The following is a 20474-nucleotide window of genomic DNA, read 5'->3' as shown; positions in this document are numbered from 1 at the left end:
ATCTCGCGGAGGAACTCTCAAAACAGATCTCGAATGAAACATTTGACAATCGAAGAATGATATGAGACGAGAACTCATCACCTTCCTTCCCCACTATACACTAACTCATAAAAAAAAGTACCACTTGATTACTTCATCATAAAAAGCCGCAGAACGGCAGGGATTGTCACGCCCCCAATCCTGAGTAGGATTGTTGGGACGGCCATGGTTCGAGGAAACGTGCAAGCCAGTCTTAGGACATCAAGGCAAGTGTTCCATGGTCGAGAAAGAAGGTTAAGGACATAAGGAAACTTAGACTTAACCTTATACAAGCTAAGAGACAGCTAGGACGAGAAGACGGTAGCTGGACGAAGTGGACGAGTAGCTCGGCCAGCTCAATGAAGCTAGGTTCAGTTCACTCCAGCTCAGTCCCTACTAAGTCAGCTCCACTAGCTGGACTACTAGCTCACTCAGCTGATGCAGCTGAGAGTCAGCTAATCTCAGCTAGACGGACTGTCCGGGCTTTAGGCCGATGGGCTGTGAGGTCCGGCCATGAGGCCATGGGCTGTTGGGTCTTTGGACAAGGCCGTGGGCTAAGTCCAGGAGGCCTGGGGCGTGGGTTGGGCTTGTGACCGACCCCAAACCCAATCAGAAAGGGCGAAGGGATGCAAGTGGCCGAAAGGGGACAACCCTTGGCCGATGGTGCCCATTTGCTAGCAAGTCGTTCCTTTTCGTGGGGAAAGACTTACCCCCTCATTTTCTATAAATATGGGGGCTCTCTGGTCGATTTCATTATTCAATTCCAGAGTAAAATACTCAGAGAAAAACGTAGAGAGAAAGAGAGAGTTCCGGCCAAGAGAAAGGCCGATTGTGGTGGTGTTGTGTTCCGGCGACTCTGATCGTTTGAGAACTAACCCCGGTCAAGAATGGGAGATCCAGACAAGGAGAAGAGCATGGAGAACCCAGACATGGTTCACAAGGTATGTGATGGGCCGTGGCTCCATCAGACCGAACAGACGGTCCATGCGACCGCACCGCGGCTCTGCTCGGTTCCTAAGTTCCATCCGGCTCTCCTTATATGTTTCAATTTGTTTCTCTTCTCTTCTCTCTGGTTAAACACGAAAGGTTGTGTTGGTTGAGTCCAAGGGACACGTCCCTAGGTTTTGGCCGAACATAATCAAACCGCTAGCCTAGACACGGGTCGGTTAGTCGGATGATCCGATCGCACCAAGACTGGGCGGTTAGGACGAACGGTTGGGAATGACCCAAAGGGCACGAGTTGTCAAGAGTCATGAGTGTCCAAAGGTTGTGAGTTGCCAAAGGGTGTCAGTGACCAAAAGGTACGAGATACCAAAGGTTACGAACATCAAAAGGTACGAGGACCAAGAGGCATGATTGGCCAAAGGGTGCATGTTCCAAACGGTGTCTTTCGGGACAGGTTAGGACCGATCCTTATGGATCAGCCTATGGCTTGTCTAGTTAGGACAAGGTCACGGTTTGTCTAAGCCAAGGTAGAGTCGCAAAGTCTGAACGGTTGCTAAGCCTTCCGGATTAGGCTTGAGGCTTACTCGGCCGATTGGATCCAGGCCTAAGGCCGGATCAGGTAAGGGAGTCTGTTGGGCCATTGAGCCGGACTTCATTGGCCGGTCGCACCTAGATTCTATCCGGTTAGACGGATTGGTCTTTGGGGACGATCCGGATCTGTTCGTGTGTTCTGTTTATCAATTTTGGACTATCTATCTGATTCTAAGTCAAGGGGTGGTTGGTTGAATGATATAGGATACGGTAGGTAGGTTCATACGTTTTATGATTATGTTGACTGAGGTTTATCTAAGTTCTAGGAACCAAGCCAAGCATTGTAGAATCAATCCGTTCTATTCTCGGTTATGATTAATGCTTATCTGGTTGTGGTTTCAGGAACTAAGGATGGTTCTGGTCAAGCCAAGGAGCCGTGAAGGCTCGGTCAGTGAGAGGCTGTGTAACGTGTGGTTAGATGATGCTAGGGATGAACTAGTGATTGTCTATGAGACTGTTAAGAAGTTGTGTATTGAATCTCATGTTTCCAAGTAATACAAAGTTTATACATTGTTATTCCGCTGTGCAATCTGTTCCTTTGTTTATGAACGTCATATTCGAATATGACTTAGTAACTAAAAGACTTAAAATGGATCAAACAAGCAAAGAAATTGATAAGTAAGCTTGCGGACTCCATCAGGTCGAGAGGCCAGGGTTCGGGTCTTACAGGGATTCAAAGCCACACACGGCCAGTCCTGAAACACGAAATAAGGCCATTTAAGGCCGAAACATAAAAACCTAAAAAACAAATCTCTCGCAAGAGATCTAACCCAAGTCATCCTCAGAACTCACGCCCCCTCTTCACCCGTCGCCTTGTCCGAGCCTGGAGCCGCGTCACCTCTGTTTTCTCCAACCATCGGGTCTTTCCCTTCTGGGTCTTCTGAACACGTCGGAAGGAAGAACGCGGATTTCAGGTCAGCCAGGATGAGATCGAAATCTCCATCCACGGCCGCCATATCTCCCCTACGGCCGGACAGTCGGGCCTCTTCAGCCTCCATGGTCGGGGGAACCTCACTCTGGAACGACCGAACCACGGCCATCCCGCCCTCAATCGTCGCCAAAGCTAAGTCCCTGCTCCGGATACACTCGAGAGAACCCAGAGAAGCAGAAATCTTCACCAAGCGAGCCTGAAACTCTGAGCGAAGAGCATCCGTGGCCTCTTGGATCCCGCGGCTCGCTAGTCACGCATCGCCCTTGATCTAACACTGGAACCGAAGCACCTCCGAAGATTTGGCCTTCCTGGCCTTCTTCTCCTTGAGCAAGGAACTCACCGTCTTTACAAAGTCCCTCTCGAGCTCCCCTATCACGACCTCAAGCTTCGACACTTTCACAGAATGAGAATCCTTGACAGCCGTCAGCATGGCCTCGGTTTCAGACCATCTACCCTAATGCTCCACCAACTCCCCGGCACGACGACTGGTCTCAGAACCGCACTAGCTGATCATCCCATCGATCAACGACATGATCATCCCATCCCGACGACGACATGGCTGTCTGTGGCTGTCCGTTAGCACACACAGGACGTTCGTGGCTGTCCATGGCTGTCCGAAAGCACACACAGGACGTCCGTGTGTGTCCATCAGCACACAAAGGACGTCTGTGTGTGTCCGTGTGCACACACAGGACGTTCGTGGCTGTCCATCAGTACAAATATCAGCACGCTGGTCCTTGGACTCAGCACACTGGCCCTTCCCGTGGACTGTTCGGGTGATTTTGGCCCACGTGGGCTGTGTGTTCAGTACACACAGGATGTCCGTGGGTGTCTGTCAGCACACACAGGACGTCCGTGGGTGTCCGTCAGCACACACAGGACGTCTATGGCTGTCTGTGTGTGTCCGTGTGTGTCCGTCAGCACATACAGGATGTTCGTGGCTGTCCATCAGTACACATATCAGCACGTTGGTCGTTGGACTCAGCACACTGACCCTTCCCATGGACTATTCGGGTGATTTTGGCCCATGTGGGCTGTCTGTTCAGTACACACAGGACGTCCGTGGGTGTCCGTCAGCACACACAGGATGTCCGTGTGTGTCTGTAAGCACACACAGGACGTCCGGGGCTGTCCGTGTGTGTCCGTGTGTGTCTGATGAAATCCTAGGATGATGCTCTGGAACAGATGGGATAATCCTTGCAGAAACAAATCAAAAGACTCAAGCTTCTCAAGGTATGTGGATCGAATGGTGACACATAAGGCTGCAGAAAGGCTTCTTGATACTCCTAGGCTTAGATCGGATATGACACACCTCTCTAAAGCCCTTGGGCGTTGGATATTACACACCAACAGACTGGATATTACACACCAGACACACTTCAACTCGCCAAAGACAAGAGAGAAGAGAGAAAAGGGTTTTTGATAAAAAGATTGCTTGTTTTTGACTGATAGGTTTCGAAACATATAAATAGAAGAGACTTGTACATGCACAAGCTCTTGGAACTAGAAAAGAAATAAAGGAACACGCTCCTTTTGTTTAAAAATAAAAATGAAAGACATAAGTTTTATAAGGCATTATACGCTAAACCGGGATCATCAAATGAGAGATGTGAAAGTAACATATGGCCTCATTAAAAACCTATCTTTGGAAAACCCAGTGGGACAAAACCAAAGACATGGAAAAAGAGCACACATATGCTACTTGCTCATTTGATGATCATGTAGAAAAAGAAATGGCTTGGATAGTGGTGAGTGTGTCTTGATTGATCCAGCTCCCTTCAAGACCTTCTTCTTGCTTCCAAATGTTCTTCAAGGTTGCATCCTCAGCTACAAGCTCTTCAGGTTCAGGTTCATGCTTCCAGTCCTTGTGATATCTCATGATTTTAATAGGTTTTAGTTTCATATTTAGCTTATTGTGATCATTTTAGATTGTATCTAGGTGTCTATATTGCATATTTTTGTTCATTCATGTGCATTAAGGTTTGGAATGTCAAATTGGAAGTTTTGGGCTACACTGGAAGGTTATTGTTGCAAATCAGATACTTATGGGGCAAAAACGAAAGGTCACGAGAATGCAGGGACCAAGATTGCAAATCCTAGATATTCGTTGGGTCTTGATTGCACAATCTGAAGTCTATGGGTCAATTCGTGAGGTCTATTCTGCACATTCCGAAGTATTGGGTCGATTTGTAAAGAATCAAAAGGCCAGGGACTGGTCTTGCAAATAATGAAGAAGTATCCATTGGAGAGCACGAGCTTCTTGGTCGTTGCGAGAAGATGACGAGCATGACGGCGGAGGCGGATACCACGGCTTGAGCTACGGTGGAAAGCTTGGCGGAGGAGAGACGACGATTGAAGCTTGATAACTGCGACGGCGAGAAGCACTCCGGCGCTGCGACTTGTTGATGACGACGATGGCGTGTATTGCGGTGGAGATGGAGAACTCGTGGCTGACCACTCCCGATGGCGATTCCGGAGCATCCACGCAGGGTCGAGCAACGCGGGATCGTGTCTTGCGTGCACAGAGAGAGAGAGAGTGTCGACGGTCTGATGCGGGGTGAAGGCTGCGGGTTCCCTTACCCGCACGCACGAACCAAGAAGACGCAACGACGATTGACGCGGGGTGAAGGCCGCGGGTTCCATTACCTGCGCGTATGAAACGAAGCTGCTCGACGGTCCAACGCGGGGAAACCAACTCGGGTTATCGCCCGTGATTACTACCCGGGTCGCGTCTTTTACTTAGTTGATTTTAGATATTTTTAAGGGCATTTTAGACTTTTTAAAGTAAACCATTAGGTTTACCAAAAACATATAAATACTCTTGTAATCCCTAAAGGGGAAGGATCTTGTTTTCTATCTAATCACAAAAGAACTTTTAGGTGAAAGATCTTATCTTAATCATTTTCTCTTGTGATTATTGGATTATCTTGATCACTAATCATGATTAGCACCAAATCATCTTTGATTCTTGGGCTCATCATGAAGAGTAGTGAGTAGTCATCTTTGGATTCATGGGCTAGGGTGATAAAGGGTGATTAGAGAAGATCTAGGGTGTTTAGTGTTAGATTTACTTATTTCCTTGCTTGATGAGGGTTCTCAATGCTATTTTAGTCATGATCACACTAAAATAGATCCCTAGGCATTTCCTGCCCACAAGGTGTATGTTGAAATGCCTGAACCAACTCTTCAATGCTTTTAGCTTGCTTTACCTAAGAGATTAGTTGTTAAAGGAGTTAAGATTGCTATTAGACTTGATCTCCATGTTTGATTTAGTAACATTCAATCTAAGAGATTAGATGCTTGAGTTGCTTTACCAAAAGAACATTCATCTAGAGATAGAGTTTGTTTAGCTTAGTGTCTAGGCATAAGGAAAGTGTTTGATTGATAGCTTGCCACCTCTAGATTCGATCTACATCACCCAAGATCAAATGCCTAGCCCAATGAGTCCTCTTGTTTCATCATAAGAAAGAAAGCTTTGTCCTTTGTTCGCATTTAGATAGTAATCTAGTCAAAAATCATCTCACAACTTGGTAGCACTTAGATTAAGGCATGGTCTTGCATTCCCTTTGCTTTAGAATCACTTAGAACTGGTTTGACATCCTTTATATTACAACATTTGATTAGGAGCCTTGAAACTCCTATCATCAAATTGGCGCCGTTGCCAAGTTCTAGGTTAATTGTGACATTGGGATTTAGTCACTTGCTTGAGACTAAGTCACTTTTTCTTTTATTTTGTTAACTCCTAATATCAAATTGGCGTTGTTGCCAAGTTCTAGGTTAATTGTGACATTGGGATTTAGTCACTTGCTTGAGACTAAGTCACTTTTTCTTTTATTTTGTTACTGGTTCTCTTTCAGGCTCACTTTCAGAGATTGGAGTTTGAAATGGAACACAATCAGAATCAGCCTCATGATGGAGTGGCCCAAGGAGCTGCAAACCTTAGGCCAAACATCCACAGCGCCAAGCTAGAGCCATTGGAGCCTATGATCAACCTCACATTCATGGTCATAGGTTGGGAATCAGAGCACCAGCTGTGGAGAACAACAACTTTGAGATCAAGTCAGGACTGCTCAACACCATAGAGAACAACAAGTATCATGGTCTTGCTGCTGAAGACCCTTTTGATCACTTGTACAAGTTTGATAAGTATTGTGGCTTGTCCAAGATAAATGGTGTTTCTGAAGATGCTTTCAAGCTGAAGCTATTCCCTTTCTCTTTGGGAGACAAGGCACACCAATGGGAGAAGACTCTTCCAAGTGATACTGTCACTACTTGGGATGAGTGTAAGAGAGTTTTCCTAGACAAGTTCTTCTCTACTTCAAGGACAGCTAAGATCAGGAACGAAATCTCTGGGTTTCAACAGAAAGGTCTAGAGAGCTTCAGTGAAGCATGGGAGAGGTTCAAGGGCTATTGGTCTCAATGCCCTCATCATGGTTTCAGCAAGGAGAATTTGCTTAGTACCTTCTATAAAGGAGCTCTACCACAGTGCAGAAACAGACTTGATACTGCCAGCAATGGTTTCTTCTTGGGAAGAACTGAGGAAGAAGCAGAAGAACTGGTAGAGAACATGGCCAAGAGTGACTCATTCTACAGTGAGGAGCATGATAGGATCAACAGAAGTGATGATCAACAGACAAAGAAAGAGCTGAAGTCTCTCCAAGCCAAGTTGGATCTACTTCTTGCAGAAAAGGCTAAGCAGGAAAAGATGAACTTTGTTGGTGACCAGAAACAGGAGGCACCTCCAGTGATCAATGAGGTTGATAGTTTAGAAGGCCAAGAGGAGCTGTGCTTCATCAATACTAATGGCACATGGTACAAGAAAGAGCCTAACTTTCAGTACCAAAACAACTACCAGCAAAGGCCACTCTACAACAATCAGCAAGGAGGTTACCAAGCCAACCAGTCTCCTCAGACTCAAGGAAGCTCTTCTCAAGCTCAAGCTCCAGATTCAAGTGTGGATTCTATGTTCAAGAAACTCTTGGAATTTCAGGCTAGAAATGAGAAGACCATGATTTATGAGTTCAAGAACATCCATGCAAAGATTGATGAGAACTATTCTGACCTCAACAACAAGTACATGTAACTTGCCTCTCATCTCAAGGCTTTGGAGAATCAAGTTTCTTCTATGCCTTCATCCTCCAAGCAGACTTTACCAGAAAAACTAGAAAAGAACCTCAAGGAGTCTTGCAATGCTGTCTTCTCCACTACTTCTCCAAAGATTGAGCTGAGTGATCATGAGAAAGAGGAGGATGAGATTGAAAGACTAGTATGTGGAACTGAGTTTGGGGAAGTTGAGAGATTTGTTGTAGCCACAGCTGAAGAACAAATTGTGAAAGATGCTGCCACAAAGGTTGAAGCAACGAATCTGCAAAGAGCTGAGCACAAGGCTGACAACAAGCTGAAAGAGGTTAAGCTAGAGGAAGCAACTAAGGTTGAGCTATCACCCTATGATCAACTCCCTTTCCTCCAAAGAGTTCTCACCAAAGCTCAGAAGAAGGTGCTCTCTAAGTTTAGAAAAGATCTTAGTGATGTTGGGGTCAGGCTTCCAGAAATCTCGGGTATGCGTGAAGCTCATGTCCAGATGATGCTCATCAATGACATTCTAGACCACCAAGCTGAAGTGGCTGAGCTTTTGGACATCTCCATTATGAAGATTGATCCACCAATCCCTCCAAAGTTTCTCCCTAAGATTGAGTCTCAAGGGATGTTCACCTTGCCTTGCAACCTTGGTAAGTTCACTTTTGATGATGCTCTTGTTGATTCTGGTGCAAGTGTAAATGTGATCTCAATGGAGATGATGAAGAGCCTAGGGATTGAGAGCATGGAGCCAAACACATCTTCCCTACAGTTTGGAGATTCCTCTTCTACAACTCCTATTGGTCTCATCAAGGACTTCCCTTTGAAGATTGGAGCATGCACAATTCCTATAGACCTCACTGTTCTGAAGATGGCAACTGAGAAGAGAGTCCCATTGATCCTTGGCACTCCATTCCTTACAACAGTGGGAGCTTGCATAGACTTTGCCAACAAGAAGGTCACACTCCTAAATGTGAACAAAGCTGTCTCCTATCCACTACAATCTCCAAAGATGAATGCTGAGTATTGTGGAACAATCACTTGTGGAGCATCCTCCATTGAGAAGACCAAGGCTGAAGGGGTTGGTATTAATAAAGAAGGTCTTGCTGGAGAGTCTTCTAAAGAACTGTGTGATGAGCACTTGGAAAGTGCTAAAAAGAAGGAGGTGAGTAGAGCTACAAAGGTTGCTCATGACAAGAAGAAGATTGTGAAAGAACCTCATCCTTCACCTCTTGATAAAACTCTTCACACTCTCACTCTTCACCCAATGAAGCTTAAGGATGGGGCCATTGAGTATAAAATCAAGTGCAAGGGAAGGTCTAAGCAATTCTCAAGTGCAAGGGCCATCATCACTCCTCAGCTCCAAAATGATCCAATCAAGCTTCAAGAGCTTCTCTCTCAAGTCCTCACCATCACTCTTGAAGGTGGGAAAGATCCTCCTCCTCACTAGCCAATTGGAAGGAAAGTCAAGCTAGAGACTTAAAACAAGCTCACTTGGGAGGAAGTCCCATGGTATCCTTTGTATATATTTTTATATATCTTTTTCTTTCTTAAGTGTGTTTGAATAAGCTTAGGGACAAGTTTGGGGGAATTCTCAACAAATTCCCAAAGGTCATGTCGAAAATTCCAAGGTGACAACAAGTCCTCCCTCTTCATTTCCCTTCTCTTATGACAGCCAACTTCAAGTAAGTGCATTCCACCCTTGTAAATTTTTAGTTTTCATGTTTATCTCTTTCCCTTAGATCTCTTCTTTGAGCTTATTCTCACACAAGAGACTGTGTGAAGTAAGTTTGGGGGAGAGTCTACTATCTCACATTGTGTTTTGTTTTGTCTACTTGTAATTAAGTCTCATGCATTGCATTGTAAATAATTATTTGCATAGAAAACCCACAAAAATTAAAAAAATTTCGAAAATCACAAAAATAAGCATTTAGTTGCATCATTTGCATCTTTAGGATTGAGTCTAGAAGCATTTTGATTGCATTCATGCATTGAAGAAACCTTGTAAAGAACACATGTCTAGAACTCAATTTGACATCCTAGCTAAACATATCAAGTAGCTTAAGCATCTTTTGAAAAAGCTTGTAAGCTTCGAGCCTTGAAAACTCTTCTTGAAACTTGTTTGCTTGCTTGATGTTGGCATTGTTCTTAAGATCAGCTCCAATCTTAACTTGGCTTGAATGAACTTAATATCTCTTGCATATGGGCATTTGCATACTTGATCATGGATCTCATACACATTTGGGTTATCTTATTCCTTTATATCAATCTTTGTTAACCCAAATGGCATTCCATACCCTACAACCCTAGCCATTCTTTGAGACCAAACATTAAATTGCATGAGTGAGGCCTCTTTTGATAGCTTGTCATGTGCAAAATCTTGAGAGTATTGGAGGCGACATATGTTTATTCTCATCTCTTACTAGCATAATGAGCTAGCACTTAGGGATGGTGAGAGGGGTTTGTGTGATCTAAATTTTAATATCTTGGGTTTGGAAAGTGAGAAAAATGAGAGAGATGAACAAAAGAGTGTCAATAGAAAAGAAAACTCTAGGGACAAAAAGGAAAGTATGAAGCTCTAGATTATGTACAAAAGAACCTCCCCCCTAAAAAAAAAAAAGAAAAAAAAAAGAGAAAAAGAATCAAAGAGAAGGTGGGGAAGGAGATGAGAAAGAGTTAGAGCTAAGTGTTGTAAAGAAAATGAATTAAAGTCCCTAGTTGGTTGAGTCAAAAGAAAAAGAGAGTTGTTCATTGGGTGAGTGATGTGAGTGGGTTTTATTTTGGTTTTGAGATGATGATAAAAGGGTAGAACTTGTAATCACTTAGGAAAAGGATAGAATGATGAGAATAAATCTATGTATGCATGAGTTGCTTCTAATCTTAGATAAATTTTGCATAATGATCAAGTTCCTTGTTCTTGAGTGATAACCACCTTAAAATAATAATATTTGAATCCTTCTTTTCATTCATATTAGATTATTGCTTACCTAGCCAAATGATTGAGATCATGTGCCCATTTATGAGAATTCACCTTGTGTGTGTGTGTGTGAATCAATGTGAGAGCTGGTTGAAAGAACTTGTTAGTTGATGAGTATTGCAACTTGAGTAGAGGCATAAGAGTATGGATAGGCCTAGAGAAGTTAGAGTATAATAAAGGAGTTGCTCATGCTATTTGCTATGTTTTCTTTGGGATGTGATATTGAAGGCTAGAAAGTGTTTCTTTTGGTTATAAGCTCCCAATTTTAAATATCTCCCTCTTGATTGTTTTAAAAATTTACTTGTGGACAAGTAAAGGACTAGTGTGGGGGATTTGATATCTCATGATTTTAATAGGTTTTAGATTCATATTTAGCTTATTGTGATCATTTTAGATTGTATCTAGGTGTCTATATTGCATATTTTTGTTCATTCATGTGCATTAAGGTTTGGAATGTCAAATTGGAAGTTTTGGGCTACACTGGAAGGTTATTGTTGCAAATCAGATACTTATGGGGCAAAAACGAAAGGTCACGAGAATGCAGGGACCAAGATTGCAAATCCTGGATATTCGGTGGGTCTTGATTGCACAATCTGAAGTCTATGGGTCAATTCGTGAGGTCTATTCTGCACATTCCGAAGTATTGGGTCGATTTGTAAAGAATCAAAAGGCCAGGGACTGGTCTTGCAAATAATGAAGAAGTATCCATTGGAGAGCACGAGCTTCTTGGTCGTTGCGAGAAGATGACGAGCACGACGGCGGAGGCGGATACCACGGCTTGAGCTACGGTGGAAAGCTTGGCGGAGGAGAGACGACGATTGAAGCTTGATAGCTGCGACGGCGAGAAGCACTCCGGCGCTGCGACTTGTTGATGACGACGATGGCGTGTATTGCGGTGGAGATGGAGAACTCGTGGCTGACCACTCCCGATGGCGATTCCGGAGCTTCCACGCGGGGTCGAGCAACGCGGGATCGTGTCTCGCGTGCACAGAGAGAGAGTGTCGACGGTCTGATGCGGGGTGAAGGCTGCGGGTTCCCTTACCCGCACGCACGAACCAAGAAGACGCAACGACGATTGACGCGGGGTGAAGGCCGCGGGTTCCATTACCCGCGCGTATGAAACGGAGCTGCTCGACGGTCCAACGCGGGGAAACCAACTCGGGTTATCGCCCGTGATTACTACCCGGGTCGCGTCTTTTACTTAGTTGATTTTAGATATTTTTAAGGGCATTTTAGACTTTTTAAAGTAAACCATTAGGTTTACCAAAACATATAAATACTCTTGTAATCCCTAAAGCGGAAGGATCTTGTTTTCTATCTAATCACAAAAGAACTTTTAGGTGAAAGATCTTATCTTAATCATTTTCTCTTGTGATTATTGGATTATCTTGATCACTAATCATGATTAGCACCAAATCATCTTTGATTCTTGGGCTCATCATGAAGAGTAGTGAGTAGTCATCTTTGGATTCATGGGCTAGGGTGATAAAGGGTGATTAGAGAAGATCTAGGGTGTTTAGTGTCATAGATTTACTTATTTCCTTGCTTGATGAGGGTTCTCAATGCTATTTTAGTCATGATCACACTAAAATAGATCCCTAGGCATTTCCTGCCCACAAGGTGTATGTTGAAATGCCTGAACCAACTCTTCAATGCTTTTAGCTTGCTTTACCTAAGAGATTAGTTGTTAAAGGAGTTAAGATTGCTATTAGACTTGATCTCCATGTTTGATTTAGTAACATTCAACCTAAGAGGTTAGATGCTTAAGTTGCTTTACCAAAAGAACATTCATCTAGAGATAGAGTTTGTTTAGCTTAGTGTCTAGGCATAAGGAAAGTGTTTGATTGATAGCTTGCCACCTCTAGATTCGATCTACATCACCCAAGATCAAATGCCTAGCCCAATGAGTCCTCTTGTTTCATCATAAGAAAGAAAGCTTTGTCCTTTGTTCGCATTTAGATAGTAATCTAGTCAAAAATCATCTCACAACTTGGTAGCACTTAGATTAAGCATGGTCTTGCATTCCCTTTGCTTTAGAATCACTTAGAACTGGTTTGACATCCTTTATATTACAACATTTGATTAGGAGCCTTGAAACTCCTATCATCACCTTGGTGCTTTCCATGATCACATCATCCCCTCCCACTTCAAAAAGATTTGTCCTCAATTTTTGTGTTACCTGCAATAGAAGGGACCAAGTCAGTAACATCAGAGTTTATAATCAGATTATACTTACCTTGCAAGTCTCTTTGATAGGCATTGTTGCTGACTGGTTCTATTAGGTAGAAGGAACTGATACATTTGGCTTTCCTCACTCCTGAGGCATTACTTAAACCTGATACATTGAAACAAGACAAGTTACACAAGCAAAATCATCATAGAGTAAGAGTTTTATCCCAAAGTTGTATTTTCTCAGTTTTGGCTTGTATGCTGCATCTGGAGGTGATTCTTTGATGAGGATGAAGCAAGTGACGTCCTGATGTCTCTCCTGGCTTAGATCAGGCGGCTTGAAACGTTGTCTTCCTCACGCTTGTTCTTTGTCTTTGCATGCTTCAAAGCTTCCATATAATCTGCACATGACTCTTTTGACAAAAACAAGTGCATCATATCTGTGTAATCAATAAAAGAACTCTTGAAAGCATGATTAGTTACCTTAGCATGCTCACCTGGTCGCCATAGATAGTATTGAGATGTTCTAAACTCAGAAAAGTTCAGACAAAGCAAACACAGAATCACCCGACTTGTAGAATCCATAACTCTTTCATAAGAGAAGCTTCAGACATGATTCCAATTCGACGTGAGACCCTGATGAGTGTAGTTTCCATTGCAGTTGATTTTGTTGCTTAATTCCTTGTGGTTGTTGAGATATGATCCTCGAACTGCTCCTATGTCAAGTCTGGCGGCTAGACAGCTTCCAAGGTTTGATTGTTGCATCTCCAGCTTAGCCAAGGACTCATCAGTATAGCCCCTCTTTTTACCTGTACACTTCTCAGCCCTTTTTGGACAAGTCAAGTGTGTTATCATATCAAAGGAAGTATTGTAGACCCAAATATCATTAAGGTTCAAGTTCACACATTCAGAATCAGTGATATCTAGTTTCAATTGTGCAGCAAGTTTATCAAAGAAAGTATTATACACTAGAATATCATCAAACAACCAACCTACATGTTTAGAATCATTTTCAGCACACAAAACAATCAAGCTCAAACTCAGAGAACTTTGCAGATTTCACAATTTAAATCTAAAATCAGATTGATGCAATTTCGGTTCCTGCAACTTCTTAGGTTCATTCAAATACATAAGCAGAAACAAAAGAATTATCAAGGATCAGTTGATGCACATGGAAGTTTGTAACAAAACTCCTTTCTTCAGTTCTAGCAAATGAATCACAAGGTTTCAAACAGAAATCAGATTGTTTCAATTCAAGCTCTAAAACCTTTTCAAAATGATCAAAACTTAGAATATGACCAGAAATGTTATTATTTTGATTTTGAAAACGTTTTTGATCAAAGATGATTTCTGGTTTAAGTACTTTAAAAGATTTAAACATGTTATCAAAAACAGATTTTGAAACACAAAAATCTTTTACTTTATCAAGACCAAAACGTTTTATGTGTTCAGTACTCACTTTAACAAACATTCTAGGCACAGAAGCAACCATATTAAACTCCTTACAGTGCTCTTGCAGATCATAAGACAAAGATTCATGAGCTGATTCTGTCTGCAAGTTTTTCTGTTGTTCTTCTTGTGTTGTACTCTCTGGTTCTTTTTCTGCTGAGTCTTCTTTTGCAGCCTGTGACACTGAACAATTCTACTCGGTTGCACCGGTTCAAGACAAGTTAGTTCATCAAAGGAATTATGAAAATTAGATTCAGAGTGAGGTAAGAACAGAGAAAACTCTTGTTCTTCTCTCAACCTTTTCTTTCCCATAGATGTTTTGGTTTGAGCTTCTTGAATTGGGGCAGCTGAGTCTGGTTCTGCATCATTGAGTTCTGAGACAGTAGCAACTGGTTCTTGATTCTTTGGGAGCTTCTTCTGCTTGTCTAAGTGCTTGATGATGTTAATAATCTCCTTGTCAATGCTGCTGATTTTCTTCTCATAATCAGCTATCTTGATTTCTTCTTTTCTTTTCTTTTCTTCTTTCTGCCTTGATTCTTGGATGAATGTAGCTCATGGCGAAAAGATTCAAGTTTGGAGTCCATCATCTTCTCCATTCTCGTAGTCATTGCTTCAAGTATCAACCTTTCATCCTTAGTAATTTTTCCTTTCTGATATCCTGCCATGGTACCTGAAACAAGAGACAACACACAGCAGTAAAAAGTTCTAATGAAAACAAACAATCAACTTGTAACAAAAACAGATTTCAAATCGAAATAAAAATCTAAACTTCTCAATCAATTTCGAAATTTAAACAAAACAGATCAGAATCAACAGATGATGATATGATATTCAACAATCACAGATTCAATAGTATAAGATCAGATCGACTCAAATAACTCAAATAACTTATGGATCTAGAAATCTCGAAAGCGTAATCCACATGAATATGAATAGTCTTTTTAGAAACCTTTATAACGCTGAGATAGATCAGATTTGAATCAAACATAAACAGATCTAGCAAAAGTTATGAAGTAGATGAACATATCACAGATTAACCACGAAATCAAAGAGAATATGAAAGAACACAAACAGATTCGTGATCAAAACACTTAGATCTATCAGTTTTCAAACAACAAAACAAACACTGATCAAATCTGGACAAGAAGATGAACAGATCAAATCGAAAACTTTAGAGAAAACATAAAACTTCCCTTCCAGAGTTGCTCTGATACCACATAATGAGATCCTAGGATGAAGCTCTGGAACAGATGGGATAATCCTTGCAGAAGCGAATCAAAAGACTCAAGCTTCTCAAGGTATGTGGATCGAATGGTGACACAAGAGGCTGCGGAAAGGCTTCTTGATGCTCCTAGGCTTAGATCGGATATGACACACCTCTCTAAAGCCCTTGGGCGTCGGATATTACACACCAACAGACTGGATATTACACACCAGACACACTTCAACTCGCCAAAGACAAGAGAGAAGAGAGAAAAGGGTTTTTGATAAAAAGATTGCTTGTTTTTGACTGATAGGTTTCAAAACATATAAATAGAAGAGACTTGTACATGCACAAGCTCTTGGAACTAGAAAAGAAATAAAGGAACACGCTCCCTTTGTTTAAAAATAAAAATGAAAGACATAAGTTTTATAAGGCATTATACGCTAAACCGGGATCATCAAATGAGAGATGTGAAAGTAACATATGGTCTCATTAAAAACCCATCTTTGGAAAACCCAGTAGGATAAAACCAAAGACAGGGAAAAAGAGCACACATATGCTACTTGCTCATTTGATGATCATGTAGAAAAAGAAATGGCTTGGATAGTGGTGAGTGTGTCTTGATTGATCCAGCTCCCTTCAAGACCTTCTTCTTGCTTCCAAATGTTCTTCAAGGTTGCATCCTCAGCTACAAGCTCTTCAGGTTCAGGTTCATGCTTCCAGTCCTTGGTGCTTTCCATGATCACATCAGTGTCCGTCAGCACACACAGGACGTCCGTGGCTGTCCAACAGTACACATATTAGCACGTTGGTCCTTGGACTCAGCACGCTGACCCTTCCCGTGGACTGTTTGGGTGATTTTGGCCCTCGTGGGCTGTTTTGTTGAGTACACACAGGACGTCTGTGGGTGTCCGCCAGCACACACAGGATGTCCATGGCTGTCCGTGTGTGTACGTCTGTGTCCATCAGCACACACAGGACGTCTGTGGCTGTCTGTCAGTACACATATTAGCACGTTGGTCCTTGGACTCAGCACGCTGGCCCTTCCCATGGACTGTTTGGGTGATTTTGGCCCATGTGGGCTGTCTGTTCAGTACACACAAGACGTCTGTGGGTGTCCGCCAGCACACACAGTTCGTCCGTGGCTGTCCGTGGCTGTCCGTCAGCACACACATGACGTCTGTGGCTGTCCGTGTGTGTCCATGTGTGTTCGTCAGCACACACAGGACGTCCGTGGCTGTCCGTGTGTGTCTGTCAGCACACACATGACGTCTGGGGCTTTCCATCAGTACACATATCCGCACATTGATCCTTGGCCTCAGCACGCTGGCCCTTCCCGTGGACTGTTTGGGTGATTTTGGCCCACGGGGGCTGTCTGTTCAGTACACACAGGACGTCCGTGGGTGTCCGCCAGCATACACAGGACGTCTGTGGCTGTCCATCAGCACACATAGGACGTCCGTGGCTGTCCGTGTGTGTCTGTGGGTGTCCGCCAGCACACACAGGACGTTCGTGGCTGTCAGTGGCTATCTGCCAACACACACATGACGTCCGTGTGTGTCCGTCAGCACACACAGGATGTCCGTGTGTCCCGTCAGCAAACAGAACTTCTGTGGCTGTCCATCAGTACACATATCAGCACGCTGGCCCTTCCCGTGGACTGTTTGGGTGATTTTGGCCCAAGTGGGCTGTCTGTCCAGTGCACACAGGATGTCTGTGGGTGTCCGTTAGCACACACAGGACGTCCGTGTGTGTCCGTCAGCACACAAAGGACGTCTGTGGCTGTCTGTCTGTGTCCGTTCCGTCAGCACGCAAAGGACGTCTGTGGCTGTCTGTGTGTGTCTGTGTGTGTACGTCAGCACACATATGACGTCCATGGCTGTCCATCAGTACACATATCAGCACGTTGGTCCTTGGACGCAGCACGCTGACCCTATCCCGTGGACAGTTCGAGAGATTTTGGCCCACGTGGGCTGTCTGTTCAGTACACATAGAACGTATGTGGGTGTCCGTCAGCACACACAGGACATCTGGGGATGTCTATGTGTGTCCATCAGCACACACAGGATGTCTGTGGCTGTCCATCAATACACATATCAGCACGTTGATCCTTGGACTCAGCACGCTGACCCTTCCCGTGCACTGTTCGGGTGATTTTGGCCCACGTGGGCTGTCTGGTCTCAGTACACACATGACGTCCGTGTGTGTCCGTCAGCACACAAAGGACGTCTGTGGCTGTCTGTGTGTGTCTGTCTGTGTCCGTCAGCACACACAGGACGTCTGTGGCTGTCTATCAGTACACATATTAGCATGTTGGCCTTGGACTCATCACGCTGGCCTTTCCCGTGGACTGTTTGGGTGATTTTGCCCATGTGGGCTGTCTGTTCAGTACACACAAGACGTCCATGGGTGTCCGCCAGCACACATAGGTCGTCCGTGGCTGTCTGTGGCTATCCGTCAGCACACACATGACGTCTGTGGCTGTCCGTGTGTGTCCGTGGGTGTCCGTCAGCACACACAGGACGTCCTTGTGTGTCCGTCAGCACACAGAGGACGTCTGTGGTTGTCCGTGTGTGTCCGTGTGTGTCTCTGGTGTCCGCCAGCAAACACAGGACGTTCGTGGCTATCTGTCAAACACACAGGACGTCCGTGTGTGTCCGTCAGCACACACAGGACGTCCGTGTGTGTCCGTCAGCAAACAGAACGTTTGTGGCTGTCCATCAGTACACATATCAGCACTCTGGTCCTTGGACTCAGCACGCTGGCCCTTCCCGTGGACTGTTTAGGTGTTTTTGGCCCACGTGGGCTGTCTGTTCAGTACACACATGACGTCTGTGGGTGTCCGTCAGCACACACAGGACGTCCGTGTGTGTCCGTCAGCACACAAAGGACGTCCGTGGTTGTCTTTGTGTGTTCGTGTGTGTACGTCAGCACACACATGACGTCCATGGCTGTCCATCAGTACACATATCAGCACGTTGGTCCTTGGACTTAGCACACTGACCCTATCCCGTGGACTGTTCAGGAGATTTTGGCCCACGTGGGCTGTCTGTTCAGTACACACAGGACGTCTGTGGGTGTCCATCAGCACACACAGGACGTCCATGTGTGTCCGTCAGCACACACAGGACCTCCGGGGATGTCTGTGTGTATCCGTCAGCACACACAGGATGTCCGTGGCTGTCCATCAATACACATATCAGCACGTTGGTCCTTGGACTCAGCACGCTGACCCTTCCAGTGCACTGTTCGGGTGATTTTGGCCCACGTGGGCTGTCTGGTCAGTACACACCGACGTCCGTGGGTGTCTGCCAGCACACACAGGACGTCCGTTGCTGTCCGTGTGTGTCCGTCTGTGTCCGTCAGCACACACATGACGTCCGTGGCTGTCCATCAGTACACATATCAGCACGTTGGTCCTTGGACTCAGCACGCTGGCCCTTCCCGTGGACTGTTTGGGTGATTTTGGCCCACGTGGGCTGTCTGTTCAGTACACACAGGACGTCCGTGGGTGTCCGTCAGCACACACAGGACGTCCGTGTGTGTCCGTCAGCACACAAAGGACGTCTGTGGCTGTCTGTGTGTGTTCGTGTGTGTACATCAGCACACACATGACGTCCATGGCTGTCCATCAATATACATATCAGCACGTTGTTCCTTGGACTCAGCACGCTGACCTTATCCCGTGGAATGTTTGGAGATTTTGGCCACGTGGGCTGTGTGTTCAGTACAACAGGATGTCCGTGGGTGTCCGTCAGCACACAAAGGACGTCCGTGGGTATCCGTCAGCACACACAGGACGTCCGTGGCTGTCCGTGTGTGCCCGTGTGTGTCTGTGTGTGTCCGTTAGCACACACAGGACGTCTGTGGCTGTCCATCAGTACACATATCAGCACGTTGGTCGTTTGACTCAGCACGCTGACCCTTCCCATGGACTATTCGGGTGATTTTGGCCCACGTGGGCTGTCTGTTCAGCACACACAAGACGTCCGTGGGTGTCCGCCCACACACACAGGTCGTCCGTGGCTGTCTGTGGCTATCCGTCAGCACACACATGACGTCCGTGGCTGTCCGTGTGTGTCCATCAGCACACATAGGACATCTGTGGGTGTCCATCAGCACACACAGGACGTCCGTGGGTGTCCGTCAGCACACACAGGACGTTCGTGGCTGTCCGTGTGTGTCCGTCAGCACACACAGGACGTTCGTGGCTGTCCATCAGTACACATATCAGCACGTTGGTCCTTGGACTCAGCACGCTGACCCTTTCCCGTGGACGGCTCAGGTGATTTTGGCCCATGTGGGCTGTCTGTTCAGTACACACAGGACGTCCGTGGGTGTCTGTCAGCACACACAGGACGTCCGTGTGTGTCCGTCAGCACACAAAGGACGTCTGTGGCTGTCTCTCTGTGTCCGTGTGTGTACGTCAGCACACACATGACGTCCATGGCTGTCCATCAGTACACATATCAGCACGTTGGTCCTTGGACTCAGCACGCTGACCCTATCCCGTGGATTGTTTGGGAGATTTTGGCCCACGTGGGCTGTGTGTTCAGTACACACAGGATGTCCGTGGGTGTCCGTCAGCACACCAGGACGTCTGTGGGTGTCTGTCAGCACACACAGGACGTCCGTGGCTATCCGTGTGTGTCCGTCAGCACACACATGACGTTTTGTGGCTGTCCATCAGTACACATATCAGCACGCTGGTCGTTGGACTCAGCACGCTGACCCTTCCAATGGACTATTCGGGTGATTTTGGCCCACGTGGGCTGTCTGTTCAGTACACACAGGACGTCCATGGGTGTCCGCCAGCACAAACAGGTCGTCCATGGCTGTCTGTGGCTATCCGTCAGCACACACATGACGTCCGTGGCTGTCCGTGTGTGTCCGTCAGCACACATAGGACATCTGTGGGTGTCCGTCAGCAAACACAGGACGTCCGTGGGTTTCCGTAGCACACACAGGACGTCCGTGGCTGTCCGTTGTGTCCGTCAGCACACACAGGACGTCCGTGGCTGTCCATCAGTACACATATCCACGTTGGTCGTTGGACTCAGCACGCTGACCCTTCCCTCGGACTATTCGGGTGATTTTGGCCCACGTGGCTGTCT

At 45.3% G+C, this 20474-nt stretch overlaps 1 non-coding gene across 1 annotated transcript; it reads right to left on the bottom strand.

Moving 5' to 3' along the window:
• Positions 1-6815: 6815 nt before the first annotated feature.
• Positions 6816-6922, bottom strand: LOC117131455. The gene has a single exon (XR_004454637.1). It is a non-coding gene; the product is annotated as a small nucleolar RNA R71 (small nucleolar RNA).
• Between the last annotated feature and the right edge of the window lie 13552 nt (positions 6923-20474).

Source organism: Brassica rapa, unplaced genomic scaffold (genome assembly GCF_000309985.2).
Source record: "Brassica rapa cultivar Chiifu-401-42 unplaced genomic scaffold, CAAS_Brap_v3.01 Scaffold0959, whole genome shotgun sequence".
NCBI classification, from domain to species: domain Eukaryota; kingdom Viridiplantae; phylum Streptophyta; class Magnoliopsida; order Brassicales; family Brassicaceae; genus Brassica; species Brassica rapa.
Note: the sequence above shows the minus strand (reverse complement) of the source record. Positions and strands in the feature narration are given on the sequence as shown.